A 19,962-nucleotide genomic window follows, 5' to 3' on the forward strand; every position below is an offset into this window, starting at 1 on the left:
AGTCAGTTTTAAATAGACCGTACCGGTCTAATCTGCTGTTTATGCCAAGGACGTTTGTGCTCACGTGAAGAGGATTAATCTTTTCCGTCTATATGCGAATGCATGTAAAGTACAAGCCTAGTTTACATTATAAAATAATAGTTTTAACATTCAATGCATTGCGAATATGGAAACAATTTTGATTTATGCCGATGAGACATGAGCAATAACCTCCAAATAAATTTAGCCAAAGCCGCGCTCGCTCGTCCTCGTTTGCACGCCCGATCGTGATGCACTGTATGCCGGGTTTTTAAAAACAAATAGGCCTACCGGACCGCAAAAAATCGGACATTTTCCTAGGACAGAATCCAGCAGGATCAAATTAATGTGAGTAACAGTTGTTTTGCTGCAATCCAGCGCCGATTTTGTAAGCAGTTCACCTAAATTAATGCGCAGCGCAGTCACACCGCGCGCCACAGTTACGGTTTGGGATAATTTTATTTTAAATGCCATAATGGTAGTTGAAAACATTGCAATTGTGTTTTAAAATACAACAACGACCACCCAAAAACCATTTAAAGAGGCGCGTTCAGCGGGGATTCCGTCATCCGTGCGGGATTGGAAACGGTCAACAAAGTAAAATTACCTCAAAAGTATTGCGCGCGCTCTTTTCATTTTATGAAATCATCATAATCACATCTATTCATGTTAGAATCCTGCTACTAGCATTTTAATTCAGACAATTAAACCCCTTTAATTCAAGCGAGAAAAGCGTTTTTGTGTGTGCGTGTGGCTTTTGCACATCCTGTCATGCCGGTGACTGCGTGGCCTGCAACTAGACGCATTTTGCAGCAATATGGTTAACGATTAATCGATTAATTGATCGTTAATTTAAACGACGATCGATCATGGAAATAATCGAAATTTGACATCCCTAATTCAAAATCAACAGCCACTACCCTGCATTCTTAAGGGTTATCCATCTCTAGCTGAACATGGCATGGCTGACCTTGGCTTTCTTGCCGCAGAGGGTAGTGATGACAGGTAGGTGGACCCGCCGCGGGCAACCCGCGGCAGCTGCGTAGCTGAGGGGAGTGAGTCCGCTCTCTGAAACGCCATCCACATCCGCCCCAAACTCCAACAGCAGAGCCACAGTCTCCAGGTAGCCCAGGTGAGCGTGGACACACAGGATGGGGGCGTTATTCAACACCTCTGTACGATAGTTCACGTTAGCTCCGCCCATAATCAGCAGCCGAGATACCTGGAGGAAGAGAGGAAGATGGGGACATAAAGGAGTAGATGGAATTAAAAACTAAATAAAGAGTCAAAATGTTTTTCAGAGTTAAGAAATAAAGAAATTTCCAATCATGCTTAATATAATAGTTTACTGCACTAAAAAAAAAACAATTTCTTGTTGATAAATATTGCTGAAATAAATATACCTACAATAAATAAAAAGATAAAATAACTGGAAAAAAATATACTACCATTCAAAAACTCATGGACACTTTAAAAAGAAAAAAAAGAAAGAAATCAATACTTTTATTCAGCAAAGATGCATTAAATTCATCAAAATAATAATAATAAATAATAACATTTAAATAACTTACTAAAACTATTTATTTAAATCATTTTAAAATATATTAAAGGAAAAACAAGTTATTTTAAATTGTAATAATATTTCACAATATTAATGTTTTTACTGTTCTTTTGTCCAAATAAATGGAACATTGGTGATAATAAGAGACATTTTTCCCCAAAAGTCTAACGAACCCAAAGTTTTGAAATGTCGTGTATGAATAAATTTAAAACATTTGGAAACAGACAGTTTGCTAAACTGTTTTATTATTAATTATGTATTTTACATTTTTAATTATGTAATTATGTATTTTTAATTATATTAATTATCAAAATTTTAAATTGAGAGGTTTAAGAGACTTAATTTGATTAAATAATTAAAACTAAATTTTCAATTTTATTTTAGTAATTTCAAACTTTTGAATGGTAGTATACTGTACATTCACTGTAGAAATATATATGATTTTTCCAAGGTTTTCCTTAGGCCTGGAAATCACTTTAAATTGAAGAAGGTTTTAGTTTTTCTATGACTGTGGGAATTCAGTTTTTATTTTTATACCTTGATGTTTGGAGTGTAGAGGTTTCTCAATGAAGCCAAAGCTGCAGAGAGCCCTTCTGTACTGTAGGACACCCACAGCCCCTGCAGAACTGACGAGGAAACCCCAACCCTCTTACTCAGGCCCTGCACCCAACAGACAAAGTGCTTTACTAACAACATCAATGGAAATGTAACAAAAATCTGTTTCAAAAGCATTCATATACTGCTGTAGTCAAGTTTATGTTTTAAATTTAGCAACATCAAAACGTTTATAGTTGTTATAGTTAGCCTAACCTTAAAGATGTGAGCTTTGAGGATGTGGTGGCCAAGTTCGAGGGTCTGCTGTCGATTAAGTTTACTGTCTTGCCGTGAAAACCAGAAAGCAAGCAGTGTGTGGCCACTCCTAAAGAATCATGGGAAGAGAGACAAGATGGGGCTATAAGAGATTTATCTATATTTCTCAGCCATTGACATAATGTTCACATCTGATCTGATATTCAACAAGAAAAATGCTTTTACTTTTTATGTAATTACACATTTTGAGCCCTGGAACTTCTCACCTGGGGTCACAGAGGAACTTGGTCTTCTCTCCATCCTCTCTCCAGATGAGCCACTCTCTGAAGGAGGGGTGGATGAACATGCGCGTTCCATCACGTCTTTTCACCAGGAAAGGCGACAGGAGTTCAGACCTCTGCTGAAAATCCTCCCAGTCCATGGCTGCTCCACGCACCATGCTGGCGTTCACGGCACTGTAGGCCTGCTCATCAGTTAATGGGTGTAGAGAAGACACGGCCACGTTAAGCAGTGGAAGAACGCGCTCGAATGACGACTGAGTTGGGAAACGCATGTTCAGCTGCAACAGGTAAACCTCGGCCAGATTCACCGGAACCACCTGCACACAAACATCATGCTTTACAGCTTTTAAAACAATAAATACATGCCAATAAGATGAAACATATGAATCCTTTTAGGGCCACATTTACTAACAGCTTGTGCCAGCGCAAACCGTCTTTTGGCGTTAAAATAGTACTGTCAGGATTTACTAAAGACGTGCATTGATGAATTAGCGCTGAAAAGGCGTGGACACAGTTGCGCCTGACATTACTGAATATGCATTTGTAGGGGTTTCCTTTTCAGACGCAAAATTAATGGGAGGAGAGTATTCAAATGAATCATGCAACGCAATTTACTAACGTTTAATACACTCGTAAAATTGCTGGTATTTGCGCCATTATTTAACGCCCAAAAAAGCATTTCTTAAAGCAGGCGGTAATTTGCGCTGCTCTTGGTAGATTGCGCTGGTCATTATGAAAATGATCTGGCTGCGTTAATGTGCGATTGTCAGAAAATCAAACGCAGATTTTCCCCTCCCATCTGCGATTTTATGGAATTGCGCTCTAACATGAATTTGCCATGTTAAGTATATATCTGGCAGGCATCTGTGTCGATTGACCCCTGACCTTGAAGCTGGAGCTTTTGAGCACCAGGTAACCCTTCTCAATGAGGTCCAGCGTGAGCTTCAGGTAGAGATAGGAGCCCCGGCTCAGACTTTTCAGATGAGTGCTGAGTTTGGTGAAGGCTGCGTTGTCTAGCTTGCCGTTGAGCGCAACGTTGTTCTGGATCTCCTGGCTGCAGTGAAGCCGGTGCAGGATGTAGCCCTGCAAGTCCGAGTCAATCGCATCACTTTCCTCCAGCTGATCCAGAGAGATCCGGTGGAACGGCAACGGACGCGTAATATCCTGAGACGGAGAGAGAAAATGAGTAAAAAAGTAAAGAGGATGGGTGGATGTATGGACAGATAGACAGATGGATGGACGGGATACAGACCTGCAGTGTGGTTCTGACAGTGACCACCAGTTTAAGCCAGGGAGGGAAACGCTCGATGGTTTTGCACAGGAAGGAAACAATGGTTTCTCCGTAATCTGGTTTATGGAACTCCGCCTCATTCAACCCCGTCAATCAGGATGATGAGGTTCTCCTCACACGCAAGCTTCCTCTCTGTAAACATTGCATGTGTTCAATATTACATATATGTCAGCACATGTACACACAGATTAAGAGTGCGCACGAGTACACGTTTGCACACCTCGATGCAGGATGTCCAGAGGTTCCAGCAGGCCCCTGCGGAAAGCGTTGAATGGGTCCTGGACGCAGGCGCGCAGGCTGAGGGTGCTCTGCAGGTGCGGCTGGCGGAGCAGCAGCTCTCGGTAGGCCTGCATCTGAGGAGCCCTGCACAACAACGCTGCCACGTTATGCACAAACTCAGGGACCAGGCAGGTGTACGCGTTGTCAGCCTGACAGTAATGGTACGCCACCACCTGCACGTGAGAGAGCAAATATAAGCTGGCAAACATTTACATTCACAACACAGATTGGATTGAAAAACTTGATTTTTACTTTGGCTTATTAACATTCAGTTTTAGTTACTGAATTTGATTGAAACGTCAAATATTGTTACAAGAGTACTGCTATTTCACTCAATGATGATTTAGAAAACAGATATTTCGAAACGAAACACCACTACAGTGTTGTTCAGAGACACACAATGGTTCATTTTGTAAAGCAAGAACAATAACTTTAATATTGTTTACAGAATACAAACTGATATTCCAAATGTTCAGTAGAAAGAGTTAGATTTTTTTCCTAAAGAAATGAATACTTTAATTCAGAAAAGATGCACTGAAGTGATCAAAGGTAATAGTAAATACAAAAAAATTCTATTCTATTCTATTCTATTTTACTGTATTTTTAATTAAATAAACACAGCCTTGGCGAACATAAGAGGCTTCTTTTAAAAACATAAAAACATTTTGAACAATAGCATAAGGTACTTAACGTTAATTTCTTGCTTATTAAACTGTTATGTAAAAGCCAATGTAATAATCTAATCAAAACGGATTTGAACCATTTTATAATATATTATGGTTGTTCATTATTACAGCATCAGGCACTACTTCTGTATGTACGTCACACATTTAACAGAGTAAAGGTGCCCAGTACATGCTCCTGCTAAATGTAGGTTTAGACAAAGAAATGGACAGGAAAAAAATAAATATAAATATTTCCAGTCTCAGGGATTTAGTGCAGGAACTGCTTTCAGCTCCAAAAACACAATGAATATTAAAACTAGAGAAAGATTCAAAGCTCAGGAGTTTTGATGTGATGAAGGGGTTTTATTAATGCATAAAACATTATGGAGTTTGAGTGCATCGATGGCCTTATTCCAATATTCTAAGACTGCTGCTTCCCTGGATTCACTTCATCACGCAGTACGTGTGTGTGTGTGTGTGTGTGTGTGTGTGTGTGTGTGTTCAAAAGCTTGTCATCATTAGCAATGCAGACTCTGAGTATATCTAATGGCTGTGCTGGGAGACTCTGCGCATATAATATTTGATAAGGCAACAGAGCTGCAATAAACCTTTGTGCTTACAGGAATAGAGAGAAAAGGAAAGCATAGAGACAGAGCGAGACAAGAAGCAAATTAATAAAAGAAGAAAGAGACAAAGGAAGAAATGGAGAGACAGAGAGATTATAAATCAGTAGAAGAGAAGAGAAGAGGAGAGAGGGAGATTGAATGGTATTAGTTGGCACCTGAGAAGCCAGCCTTCTGAGCGCCTCCTCCTGGCGTCTCCTCATCTCGGGCGTTCCAGGGCAGCTGCTCCCACCGACCAGAGTGCCGTGAGCGGGACTGAGGCTGGCTCAAGGGCAGTGTGTCACCATCTGAGAGGAAGACATGGCATGCATGTGATGTGAACCTTGTCATAAACTGAGACAAAATGCTTTTGACATTTTAAGGGCTGAAGATATTTGTTCCCTTTAAAAAAACTAAATAAAAAATAGTTTGCCCAGGAATGTAAATTTTGTCATTATTTGCTCGCCCTCAAGTCATTCAGACCTGTAGTGTATAATTTTATATTGTGTGATTTTTTTTCTTTATGAGTTTCTATACCCATGGCCATAAATTTTTCTTGACATTATTAGACGTAATAGGTATTTTATTCACTGTGACCAATGTTTTGAGTATTGTGTTTTTTATTTAATGTGAAATATTATATTCATAATTGTAAATTCTCATCAGTTGTAGCTAATGAAATGTTTTGCAGGATTTTAATATTCAGAATTTCAAAGCACTTTCTAAATAAATATGTATAAAAAACTGTGATATGTAAGAAATTGTGAAAATCTTTATTATTATTGCTAATATATATATATATATTGTGATATGTAAGAAATAGTGTATATATATATATATCTATATATATATATATTTTTTTTTTTTTTTTTTTTTTTTTTTGCTAATTCATGTATATTTATAATGAATTATACACACACACACACACACATAAAATGCATTCTAGATTATGATAAAAATATAAATAAATTATAATAAAAACATATTTTCCATTTTGCATAGTTAAAAAACACCTAGCTAGTCTTCTAAAACCATATGAGAGTTTTATGTAGGCAGTTTTATTTTAGGCAGACTGGAATTTAAGTTATTTGAAGAGTTAGCATGAACTAGCAAATTCTTTGATGAAGGTCTTTCAGAAAGTGCTGAAATCTTCAGGTTTGTTTTTTAGGATGTAATGCAAGACTCATATTGAAGACCTTTATGGTGTCTTTTGTTTGTTTGTTTTTTCCTTTCTGAGCTTGAAAGATGTGGTGTGATGGGAAAGAGCTGTGAAGTAACTCATTTTGTGTTTCACAGACAAAATAACAGGTTTGAAGTCACAACACAATGACAATAAATAATGACAAAATTATTTGTTTTTGCTACTATACAATTCTTCTGTTAGAAGCTTATTAGATCATATTCACAGTTAACATATTCATTCGTCTGAATATGAACATATTCATCACTCACGTTTTGGTGAGGCGTGTGGGCTGTCAGAGGTGATCTGTCTCATGCGGTTGCCGTGGCAGCTGAGAGCCACCAAGCGAGAGATGATGGCCGTCTTGCCGAAGCCAACGTTGCCAACAATAACCACACCTTGATTGGCTGAGGACTCGCTGCTGCGCAGACACGCGTCCACTTCCTGGAACAGCCATTCTCGACCGGTGAAAACTGCATCGGGGGTCAGACTGGGCACCTCGAAGAGAAGCGGCTTCAGGGCGATGTCCGGTGGCCGGTATGGAGCAAAGCGCACTGCATCATGGGAAACATTAGGAAATGCTGTCATCGAAACAGGTATTATACAAACATACACATACATACTGTATATTTATCCTTCCAAAGCCATTGTTATCCATCAAACAGAAACTTTTACAATTCAATTTCCAAATGAAAACCTCTTCACAATGCAATAATCATTTTTAACCAGCAGAGGGAGATGCATTGTCTGGAAAAGGCCAGAACTGGCAGCTTACGCAAACCGGCGCTGCAGTGTGAAACACCATGAATCAATGCTGCCTCGACCCATTAATGCACGGCAGAGAACACATCTGAAATAACAGATCGGCCTCCATGCATCAACAACAGGCGTATCTGTCAAATTTATTGCCACCATGCACAAAGCAAAATGTATATTCATCACCATATTAATCCACCACATACGTTTGCAATAAATCATACTAGAGATCCTTAACATTAATTAAAATAATCCTCATCTAATATTCATATTCAGTCGTAAATTCTTCATTATTCTTATACGTTTCATCCGTATTATCATTAATCCCAATTACTGATAATATTCAAGGCAAGTGTCATGTCAAAGCACTACAGAGATACTGTAAGAAATCTTCAGCGCAATTAGTATAAATTATGTATAATTTCCTGACTGTATAGGATTATGCTGCAACCAAGTGTGATGGAGAATATTATGAGGTTATTTATCCCTCCGCTTGCATGTGGACTATTAATTAGCCTGATAACATGTGAATTAATTATCTGTTCATTAGCATAAAGGGGTGGGCGGAGTTATATAGGGCGAGGTGACCTTTATGAGCACATATGGTTTCCAGCAGACACTCTAGCAAAAAGGGCAAGAAACAGAGACAAAGAAGGAGAGAGATAGAAACCAGGGCAGCCGAGGCAGTAATACAAACAAACAATTAAGAACTAGAGACAGGGAGGTTGTAAAAAAAAAAAAGACAAGGCAAAAAGCGAACTCATTGCTTTTTTAGTAGAATATATATATATATATATATATATATATATATATATATATAAAATCTCCTTTCATGGTACAGCTATAGCGGGTTCAAATGTTTTCCACTATTGAGTGTGATTATTACTAGTGGAAAAGGCTTTTAATGCCTTCTAAAAGAGTACTATACTTATACATGAAAGAACCTGCTTGTAATCGCGGTCAAATTATGCCATTATCTACATTGTGGTAGAATAACTATCTATAGTATTACGTTCGGATCCCTCATGCCTGACGTACGGTTTGAGCATCACATCGCTATGAACACTTTTAACAAATATGATGATGCGTTTTCACATTCATCAACTAACATTGTAAATCCGGCAAAGTGTTTTGTCTTACATTTTCATTGAAAAAAATGTGCATTGATAGCCATTATTATAACTGATTTAATGGCATTTAATGACATAATACTAGTTAATGCTACTGCATGAGGGTTTCTAATACACCGGCACTGATATTTTTTCCTCTTTTGCATAGAAACGCTATCGTGGATTTGTCCTTTTGCTTTTGGAGCAAATGGGAACACAAAAATTATATTTGGGTTACATTTTTATTTTAAGGTGTCCTTGTTACAGTGTACTTATACATTTAAGTATGGAGTAATATTAATTAACTACAAGTACTTACTATATGTGGTTAGGATTAGGGTTTGGCTTAGGGTACTTGTATGTAACTATGCATAATTAATTGTTATTATAATAGTAGAGTATATCTAATGTAATATGTAGATGTAATATGTATAAAAATGACACCTTAAAATAAAGTGTTACTGATATTTGTTGTAGTTTTCGTTCCACACTATAGAATTATAACCCAAACTATCATGACATCTGCTTCTGAGAACCCCAGGAATGTGAAAAAAGGATGTATAAATAACAGTCTTCCTCCACTGTTTTTTCACCTGTGGCGATCACCCTGAAATATACAGGTTATTGGTGAATCAAGCTATTAGAGTTCTGACTGAATCTGAGAGGACACCCAGACCTCCGAGGCTCGCTCCCAGCCAGCATGATTTAGGATGTGTGGAGCCTTGACTGTGAGCTTTAGACAGCAGGCTGAGCTCTGACGGATGAGCCAGAGCTAATGCTAATAGAAAGTCAATACATCGATCTGGACAGGAGACAGATTATGGCACGGCAGTCCAAAAGGGGAAACCGAAAACAGCAGGAGAGGGGGGGAGAGTAATCTGCCAGAAGAGCTGCGTGTGTGAGTGTGTTGAGGGTTTTAATGGGACATGCTGTGTGTAGCGGACGACAGATGTACGAGAGGCAAGACACACACACACAGACGTCATTACATTGCAAAGGTTCATTTTAGAAAGGACATATTCTATTATTTTGTAGAATTCTATTTTTGTTTCCCCTAGAGTCCACTTATAGTGTTACCAAAATCACCAAAATCAGTCGTAATTGAGATTTAAATGACCATTTCCTAGCCTCTCTCAGACTAAGCTGGCTATATTTCTACAGCATCTTATATGTAAATGATAGCTGTTATGATTGGCTTTTCACTTTGCGTGTAAATGAGTAGCAACACCCCAAGAAAGCTAATATGACTGAATTTATGTTTTCCATGAAAAGACTGTTGATCTAAAGGCTTCTAGAGTTATGAAAATATATAATTTATGACCTTTTCCTTCTTTTTGAAAAAAATAAAATCTGGTTGGAGCAGGAAGTGAGAGAAAAGCGACCAACAAGTATTCAATATAAGGTACATCTGAACCACTTCAATACTATTTAAAAATACCTCATATATGTGCTGAGCTGGAATCTAGACAAAGGATGGCTATTTAATAAAAAAAATCATATATAACTTTGTTTGGATTCAATAAATAATTTCCACACTTATTTCTCTTTGTGTTATTATCTTATAGAGCTGCTTTATAGTTAGCTTAATGAACTTTGCAATCACACTGCTATTGAACTAAATGAGCTGATTAATGACACTATTGTCTTTTTTAGAGCTGCTTTAACAGCTAAAATTGTATATGATTCATAACTGAAGAACATTTAAACAATACTGCCATTTAAAGCTGCTTTGAAACAATCCGTATTGTATAAATTGCTTTTATAATAATTGTTGTTTTTTGACTTAGATACTTTGGATTTGAATTGGATTTTTTGGTTTTTTTTAAATTTGGGATTGTTATTAAAAAAAGGTTGTTGTTGAGTTGAAGGATTTGAGGAGTGGACATTTAATCTAGGAAAAATATATAAATATACACTGTTATCTTGTCAGGTTGTGCTGGGAGGATGGATTTTGTGTTTTGTTGTGGAATGATGTGAGATGTGGAGCCTGTCTCTGCTCATCCAGATACGTAAGATCCTCCAGGTGAGCTGAACTAGTGGCTGTGAAAGAATATGAATAATAAAGAATAAAATACAGTTTCACATATTTTCAATATTAGCTTTTTACTATTCTTTAAAATTACTCATTTTTGTATGGCATTGATGATCGGGCGATATTATATTTAAAAATATTAATGTCAATTAAGTACTTTGACATTGAACACAAATAAATCCGGAATTATATTGAAAATTGAGAAATAGAGTGAGAGAGAGAAATCAACAACCTCTATTTAAACTCATGCCACCCACATACATATTCAACAGAGGGAGAATACACAACAAAAACAGTGAAAAAACAGAAACCATTTATTATGCATTTCCTCATTTCAGCAGCCAAGCAAATGAAGAGAAGCTATAAAAACAAGCAAAAAGGTTCCAGAAGTAGCATGTTGTTCCAAAATCAGAGAAAGTTTTCAACAGCATTAATAAGTGTGCTGTCAGTTTAACTTCACCTGAAATTAATCAACTCTCAACTTCAGCTACATAGTAAATCTAACATAGTATTTTTGTTTAATTAACCATTTACCATGGTAAAAAATTATATAAGATTGTACCTGAATAAACACTATGTTAGTAAAGGATTATAGAAGTAAAAACCATGTTTTTTGGCAGATTGGTTATCATTTGTATAACCACAGTTTTACTACATATACCATGGTTAAAATATGATCAGTGTTGCAAAACAACAGTTAATTTGTGATTTAACTGCATGTTTAATTTGGTTTTATTTGTAGTAAAACCATGGTTAATTTTCATAAGGGTACAAGTTTTTACTCAAAATGCTTTCTAAATGGTGATACAACATGCTACTCTAATCTATTTTACAAGGCATTTTCTTAGAAAACAGTGATATTATCGGTACTATCAAAAACATGGTAATACCATGGTCCTATGTGTTGTTAGTTATGAGTCAAACCCTTTAACGAATTCTATTCGAGCTTGTGTTTGCTTAGCTTGTTCTTGTTAGCTTTCATGAAAATGCGTGCATGAATTTTGAGCCCCTTTTTTCTTTGCTAATGAGGAGGAAAGTTCATGGCAGCTTGATACACAAGAATATTAAGAGCACGGTGGGTGGCCAGTGAATTGATCTTGCCACAAAGCAGCTGGAGAGAGCTTTTGAAACTATTTAACAACAGCTAACATTATTGTGGCAATGTCAGCACTGGTGTTCTGGACAAGTGGCCACCATCAAAGCAAGGTGCAAGGTGCCACATACTAAGGAAAGCCTGTGTTTAATCAAAGACAGATTTCAGAAAACCATCTATGGCCCCATGGTACACGTGTACAAATTACAACTTCCTTTTGGTTACATGTGGGGAACAACTAATTCGCCAGTGGTTCCTTTGAGATTGTTCTATCGGTTTTCATACAACTCATGAGTAAAATAAGATCTGTGGTAAACATAACTTGATGATACTTAGACGTTTGCTCTACAATGCGGAATTACACATACCTATACTGTAAAACACTCATTTTTAAAGCAGTTGCGTTTATTTTATAAAAAACCTACGTTTCTAATACATAACTACAACAAGAATGTTTGAAAAACATCAAACTCTTAGGAAAATCTCGAAGGAACTAGTGTTGAAATAGTCTTCTGGTTTTTGACGTCGCAGCACTCTATCAATGACAAAGTTTGCAAAAGCTGGGAAAGATGTCAAAATTCGGCAGCTGTAGTTTCCGATTTGAAAAAGGTTACAGTTAATATTACTACTGTATATCCATAATAAATTAAGATCGAATCTCCATCACCTGTTCACACCAAAGATGATCATTATAAAGTTTTAATAATCAGAATAGTAAATTCCACACCACACAGTGATAAAACGCTAACGACAAAGAGGAACGATAATGTTGGAATCACTTACAGAGCAATGTTTTTCTAGCTGATGAACGATAAAAACATCGCCCAATCAGAATTTACCCAATTGACCAAGCAGACTACATAACTGTAACACATGCTAAAAATAAACAACATTATTGTCTATTGGTGTGGACACTTATATAGTTATTTGTTCTCTTTATAGGCATCGTTTCTTTTGTGACAGGCCTTATGAGATTAGCCAGCACCGTTAACTCTATATTGGCAAAAACCATGGTTATTATTGTAAAATGCAAAAAAAAAAAAAAAAAAAATCCCAGACACCAGCATTTCTCCTGCCCAACCCCAACACCTCCATCTGCACTGCAGACTGTCTGGTTGGCGTGACTGTGTTGCTGGGTTTACAGTCGCTTGAAATGCGTCACAATGACTTGGGCTGCCATCAACTGAACTGGTGTTTAACAGTCCCACCGTGGCGCTGTGGTCCAGAAGGCATGTCTGCATTTTACACCAAACGTACTGAAAAATGGTGCACTTCTACTTATTGTTACCTAAACTTGGTGTCTGTTTGTGTCCTTACAAAATACTATATGGAAGATAAACATATAATAATGTATGCTTTACTAGTGATCAGAATAGAAAATTCCACCTTGAAAAAAAAGGCTTAAGATGCAGTCACATTTACCTTTTGTTTTGCGAATGGTCACAGATGAAACCCAGACATTTCAAAAGGAATCCACACGATTTGGGCGAAAGATTTCCCCATGAAACAGCCACTAATAAGGCAAAACTAAATATCTATTTTTTTATGTACATATGTGAAATGTGAAATGTGTGTATATGCGACAGGAAGTGCACACCGGCGAACATGTCAAAACTCATACCAGTCTTTCTGTTCAAAAGAATAATTCAAATGCATCTTGAACTCTGAGATCAGACGAGGTTTTTTAAAGGGGAAGATGGAATGAAAGACAAAACAGAGAGACACACAGAGAGAGGGTGAAGGAATTAGTGGGTGGGGATAAGGAGAGTAAAGAGAAAGAAATGAAATGCGTTGCTGCCAACGGCCTTCACTTCACTAAGGTGCCATGCTGGGAGTATGTGAGAATATAGTGTCTTCTCTATACACGTCACATTTACTGTACTTCTTTAATTTCCATTTTGGTCCCCATTTTCTCGCCCTTAGGTTTATGGTGCTTTTTATACTTTTTTGCATGCCCACCACTTTGAAGTTATGCTAATTTGAAACTTTGGAAATTCAGAAAGACTGGTCAATTTATTAAAAAATAAAAAATAAAAAATAGATGAACTGTTAATATAAAAAATACTTCTTTAATAATAATATTAATGGATTGAACAGAATTGAAAATAAATAAATAAATATTGTTTTATGTAAAATATAATTAATTATATAACTATATAATTATAAAGACATAATAAGCCATTTAAGCAATATAGTTTTTTAACCTAAGTGTACAGGCTGAATAAATAAACAAGTGATGGTCACATTAATTTTAAATAAAGCTTGCTATGTTCAATCAGACTTTAGAGGTAGAAATATTCATTTTATAAACATCTTAATTGGCTTGATATTGGAAATGTCTTATAGCAAGCTTCAAAAATCCAAAGCTGACAGTTAACAATAAATAAATAAAATAAATAAACTACACAGGACTTGGAACTGAGCATGATACGATTTTCTCACATGTGGTATCTTGGACAAACCAGAGCAGCACATATCACAAATCCTTCATAAAAAACCTGAAGGAGATTCACATAGACGTTCCTTGCTATTGTTGTAACAGGGCAGCACTCAGGAGCTAGGAGCCGCCTCCAGAGCTCAAATGGCCCATAAAGCTGAAGAAGAGTGCCACTTCTCTAGCTCTCACACAGTAGTCACTGTGCACTTTTACTGACCACCTGACATTTTTAAGGGATTGGATAACATGTGTCTGTTGACTTTTAGGGGCTGGATTTACGTGGGATATTTCTGTCTCCGCAGTTCACCATTCAGTGAAGAGAAGTGTTTCAAAGAGCCTCAGCTGAATGAGTTTTCACACAGCGCTGACTCCAAATATTTCACCCGCGCGGTGAAAGATGAATGGGACTGTTTTGTGACGAACAGGGGGGGGATTGAATGCTGGGACCGAGCCCTTGACTAGCTCAGCATAATATGCAGAGTTTCTGCCAATTTTACAGTAATCTAGGGTTAATAACCACTGAAATGACATGATTGAAAAACTGAGTTACTTGAAATGACTCAAAGTAAGCAAATCAATGTAGAGTATAAGGCACAATATTCTAGACAGAGTTTTCATGATAAAGTAAACTGAATTTTTATAAAATGGATAGCTTCACCTTTAAATCTGACTGAACACCATGCTTAATCATTTTACGTCATGTGACCATAATTTGATTATTTATGCAGCTACAGTTAGGTTAACAATTATATTTTATTTATCATTCTTTAATAACCATATCAACAGCAATAATAATAATAATAATAATGGTTGTAGAATTTGATGTACAGTAAACATTTGTGAAGTAGCCTAAACTATATTGAGTACATGTAATATAGTATAGTATACTAACTGTAGGCTAAATAAAATTATGTCAAATTAATTCAGCACATGGCAAAGTTGAATCCTAATCTATTCTAACAGGTATGTTTGGAATTGCCATACTACTTATATCCTGACTAGTCCAAATTTGACAGACGCACTGGATAACACAGTTTGCACTGAGACAAATGAACACGTTATCAAGTGTAATTTTAGTTTCTTTCTTGACTCAATGACTCGACTGCCAAAAGTTGAATAAAATTTGTTAATAATTAGACAGTATGCATACTGCACGACTGATATTTCATATAATAACTTAGACATACTGGACGTAAATCCAGACCTATTCATACTTACATCACTCTAGTGATCCTGTAAGCTCAAGTGTATAGCATTATTGCGTTTACTAAGTCGCAAGGTTGGGGTGTTTCGATCCGCCCGACAACACATGATAGGTAACAATTGATAGGCTGAATTTGCACTGTAAGTCGCTTTGCGATAAAAAGCGTCCCTGCTAACATGCCTAAATTTTATTTAATTTAAATTTAATATACTGAAGATAGCCATAAATGTAAACACAACAGGTGTTGAAACCTCCCACTACGGCCACCGAGTTGGGTGCGGGGCATGAGGTAGAGCTAGGGATTGGAGTCGTGCGGATGATTAGAGACGGAATCCTCCAGATCTCCAAATCTCTGGATTTTGTTGAGGCTTTCATGTGTAGGCAGCGGCCAAAAGTTTTTTCATATTCACCGCTACAGAAAGGAGTCCTGTACCCATTGACATTCGGCGCCTGCCAGAGTTTGAGTCTGCGGCCCGCGCGCCGCTCAGCTGTGTTTTCCTCCCTGCTCGGTCAAATTCTCTTGAGTAACTCGTGAGCGTTGTCTGCAAGAAAGCAATGCGATGATTGGAAACAGGGACCTGTTTGAACGGTCTTGTTGTATATGTTACATCAATGATAACCATTTATTTCGGTACTAAAACAAGCCACATAAATGTCGCTGACCTATAATGCCCGCTGTCCTCACGCTCTCCAGTGTTGAGTTGGGACTCGGTGGATGGATCCGAGGCACAGTCCTCTGGTGCCCATAGTACCCGGGCCCCAAGCGGTACCGTGAGGGCAGGGGCGGCCATCAGTTTGCCGACGCTGTGCTTGCTAGCTAATCTTGGAGCATGTTCTCTGATCCTCTGGGTCATGGAGAATGGCCCTGAACAATCAGAAGGAAATTTTCATCTATTGCATTTCCCCCCTCTAGCTAGATGTTGCAAAGATCCATAAATAACCATTATTTATTATTATGATTAACTTTAAATAGGAACTCTATTATTTATTTATTTATTTATTATGGTTTTTTAAATTTCTATAATAATAATAGTATTATTACAATAGTTAAAATATTATAGTTATTTCATTATTATTCATTTTATTATTTGTTTTAAGTTATGGTTCAATTTATATATTATAAGAGGCATATAATTAATTTCTACATGGCACTCAATAATGATTATGATGATTATACTTGTTATTATTATAACTTTAAACAAATTGTTCTTCAAAACATAGGTATGAATTAGTGTCCATATTATTATTATTATCATATAACAGTGAATAATAAGAAGAATAATAATCACTAATAATAATAATAGAAACGTTCTTATTTATTTATTTTATTTATTTTATATGATTTTTACCTTATTGACATTTTATTATTATTATTATTATTATTATTATTATTATGATTATCGATTATTATTCTTATTATTATTAATTCATTATTATTACGAAGTGTAATAATAATAGAAAGAAAAACGATGGTCATATTCATATGCAAAGAATATTGCATGTTTTTCTCCAGAAATCCAAACAACTATCAAACAAATTGTTGTAAGTTCATTAGTACAACCACTTTAACCTGTGTATTGTCCCCTTCAATTCAATAGGACATGTACATAAGAATAACTGGTACAAACAACGGACATATTCCTATGTGTTATTTCATGAATGAGGTCCTAATGTTGCCTCCATTGTTAACACTGCAGAACGGTAGGCATATGGGAGGAATCATTGCACCACATACTTATAATCTGAGGATCCTATTCGAAAAGCAGCCACAGTTGAATGACTTTCACATAACACAAAATGTCCCCAGAATTGGAAATATGCTGACCTGGTATAATAATCGATATAGATCCTGTTCCCTCATATTTTTCCTGCTGAAGGACTGCACACTCATGGGGCATTAATCTCTTTTTTTTAATGGCCTGGGTGCTGACTTAAAACAATTTTTTTCCCACTTTGACTCTATATTACTATATGATTAATACACAATGTTTATTGTGGCTTTATGGTCTATGACCCATGAGAGAACTTTGAAATTTTCCAACTCTTAACCAAATTGGAAGAGGAGAGAAACTAGTGTATTAAGTATGGCATGCGGTGGGTCGGCGACACGACATGATCTACAAAAAAAAACCCACCAAGATGGGGGATCAGTTTACTTCAGTGGAAGAGAGAGTGAGTGAAAGACAAATAATAAACATAAATACACAAAAAAAGTATGATAATGGAAGAGAGTTGCAGTCAAAACACAGTAAAGAGGGAGTCGAAAAGATTCCAGTGGAAAGAACCTACGGTGGCTGAGACAATTTCATGTCTGGAATCTGGCATCCTAGCGGTGGAGGCCACATTAATGACTGCAGACAGACAGATAATTGAATTGTCAGCCAGTCACTGGCACTTCCTGTTCCAGCCTATTTTTTTTAGATATAATACGTTTTTCTCACAACCAAAGATGCAACAACTTGCAAACAAGACTTTCTTCTTTACAATACAAACACCAATATTAGCATAAATTTGCGGATCACATTCAGAGGTTCCTAGATATCACAACTAGGGTTGGATCCCCGTTTAACACTCAGACCCTGGGGGAAAAAAAACAACAAAACGGTGTCAAAACAATTTGTACAACAATCAGGTGAGCAGTACAACGACACACCATGCAAAAACATCTGTTCTTAGTACAACATCATCCAATAATCCCAAAACTAATTGTTCTTTTACCGGTGCAATTTAACCTTTGGTTTATTCTTTAATTGATGCACTTGGAAATCGTGATTTCTTGTGTGTATAAAACCTGTTTCTTTGATGATTTGATGCGCACTGGAAAACCACCTACAGTTGTCACATTGGAATTACGACCAACTGAAAACCTGTGAAAAATAATAATACTACTTCCCATTTCTTTTTCACTATGACCCATCATGGCTCTAAGTCAGATCTCACACTCAATAACTTCCCCAAATATGTTTTAAAATAGCGTCTACACCTTTTTGTCCAATTGAGGGTTGCAGTGTGCCTGAGTGAGACGGCTCTGAATCGGTGTTTCAGAAATTTTGTGGCCTTAGGTGACCACGCTTACTTGGCAGGGTCAAGCCCTAAAATAACTCAGTGGAGTCTCGAGCAGCTCCGCCCAGCTGTGGCACGGAAGGAGCCTGTGCATTGGGCGAAACATTCCTGGATCACACTATGCATCGGATCAATGAGGTCGAGCTGAAACTCAGAACAATTAGGATGGGAATGAAACCACTTCTTGATTTTAACCAGTGGGAATGGTTAGACAGAATCCAACAAGCGCTTACATTCAAGAGCTCAAAATGTCATTTTAAAAAATCAGCTGATGGCTGTTTCCATTCTTAGTCACTGTTTGGATGTGTAGGGAGCTTTTGCCTCTTATGTAAATAACTGTTTTAATGAGGGTTGTCAATTTTGGATAGATTTAGTTCTCTTCCCGAATAAAAAAAAATTCCAGATACTTTACTCACTCCCATGTCATCCAAGATGTTCATGTCTTTCTTTCTTCAGTCGAAAGGAAATGAAGATTTTTGAGGAAAACATAATGGACTTCAGTGGGGATCAACGGGTTGAAGATACACACTGCAGTTTCAATGCAGCTTCAAAGGGCTCTACACAATCCCAGACAAAGAAATAATGTGTCTTGATCCAGCAAATCTTAAAAATATTTTGTAAATGTATTTACTGTTTAACCAACAAATGCTCATCTTGCACTAACTGTTGAGATTCGGGTCTTCGTGCATTGCATTACGTAATCATGCTAAAAAAATGCAAGAAAAAAAAATGCACTAGTTTTTTGTCTGTAACTTTAGTTCCCAAAAAGGCAGGGTAGGGTGAAACAATTCATCTGCAATTTTCGCCTCTAACTGTAAGAATCATCCGACATTGTTGTTTTACCTTTTTTGGTAAAGGGCATTTTACTGTTGTCTTTGCACGTTCACATTGTACACACTGGGTCTGGTTACTTTCCGCTGATGTCAAGCACGTGACCTTGCAAAACGTGGAGTTTCTAATGCATTAGGTCGAGCTAGTGCAAGACAGGCATTTGTGGTTAAAAAGTTATTGTTAAATAGGGCTGCACCGATTAATTGCATGCGATTGTTATGCATACTCTTGTCAGTAAAAGACGGTTCTGTGAGTAGTAGTAAATCTCTATCACGTGTGTTCAAATGGAGCGGCATTTACTACACAGAGACGTTGTTCCACTGACAAGCTATGAAAATATCGTGTTTATAATCACAGGCGATTTCATCTGCGATTATGAATGAGTAATTGCGTAGCTGGTCAGTGGACACAATGGCTCGGCTGTGAGTAAATTGCCGCTTCATTTGAAGCACATATATGGAGATTTACTACTAATATCACAACAGGAGTTTAATGACAAAGAATCGCAGTGCCAATCGCATGCAATTAATCGTGCAGTCCCTATAGGTAATACTTTGTATTTTTTTAGAAAACGACCAAATTATTTTGCTGGATAAGAATTTTAAGAACAATTGAAGCTTGCACCCTGAAAATACAGTTTGTATCTTCAACACACTGATCCCTTTGAAATCGAACTATCCTGGAATATTTTCCTCAAAAACCTTAATTTCTTTTTGACTAAAGAAAAGAAAGAAATTAACCTCTTGAAAG

The 19,962-nt window shown here is 36.9% G+C and overlaps 1 pseudogene; it reads right to left on the reverse strand.

The window, feature by feature from the left end:
* Positions 1 to 19,962, reverse strand: part of LOC109105480 — a 109,023-nt pseudogene that overhangs the window by 11,600 nt on the left and 77,461 nt on the right.

This window comes from Cyprinus carpio, chromosome B3 (genome assembly GCF_018340385.1).
Source record: "Cyprinus carpio isolate SPL01 chromosome B3, ASM1834038v1, whole genome shotgun sequence".
NCBI lineage: Eukaryota > Metazoa > Chordata > Actinopteri > Cypriniformes > Cyprinidae > Cyprinus > Cyprinus carpio.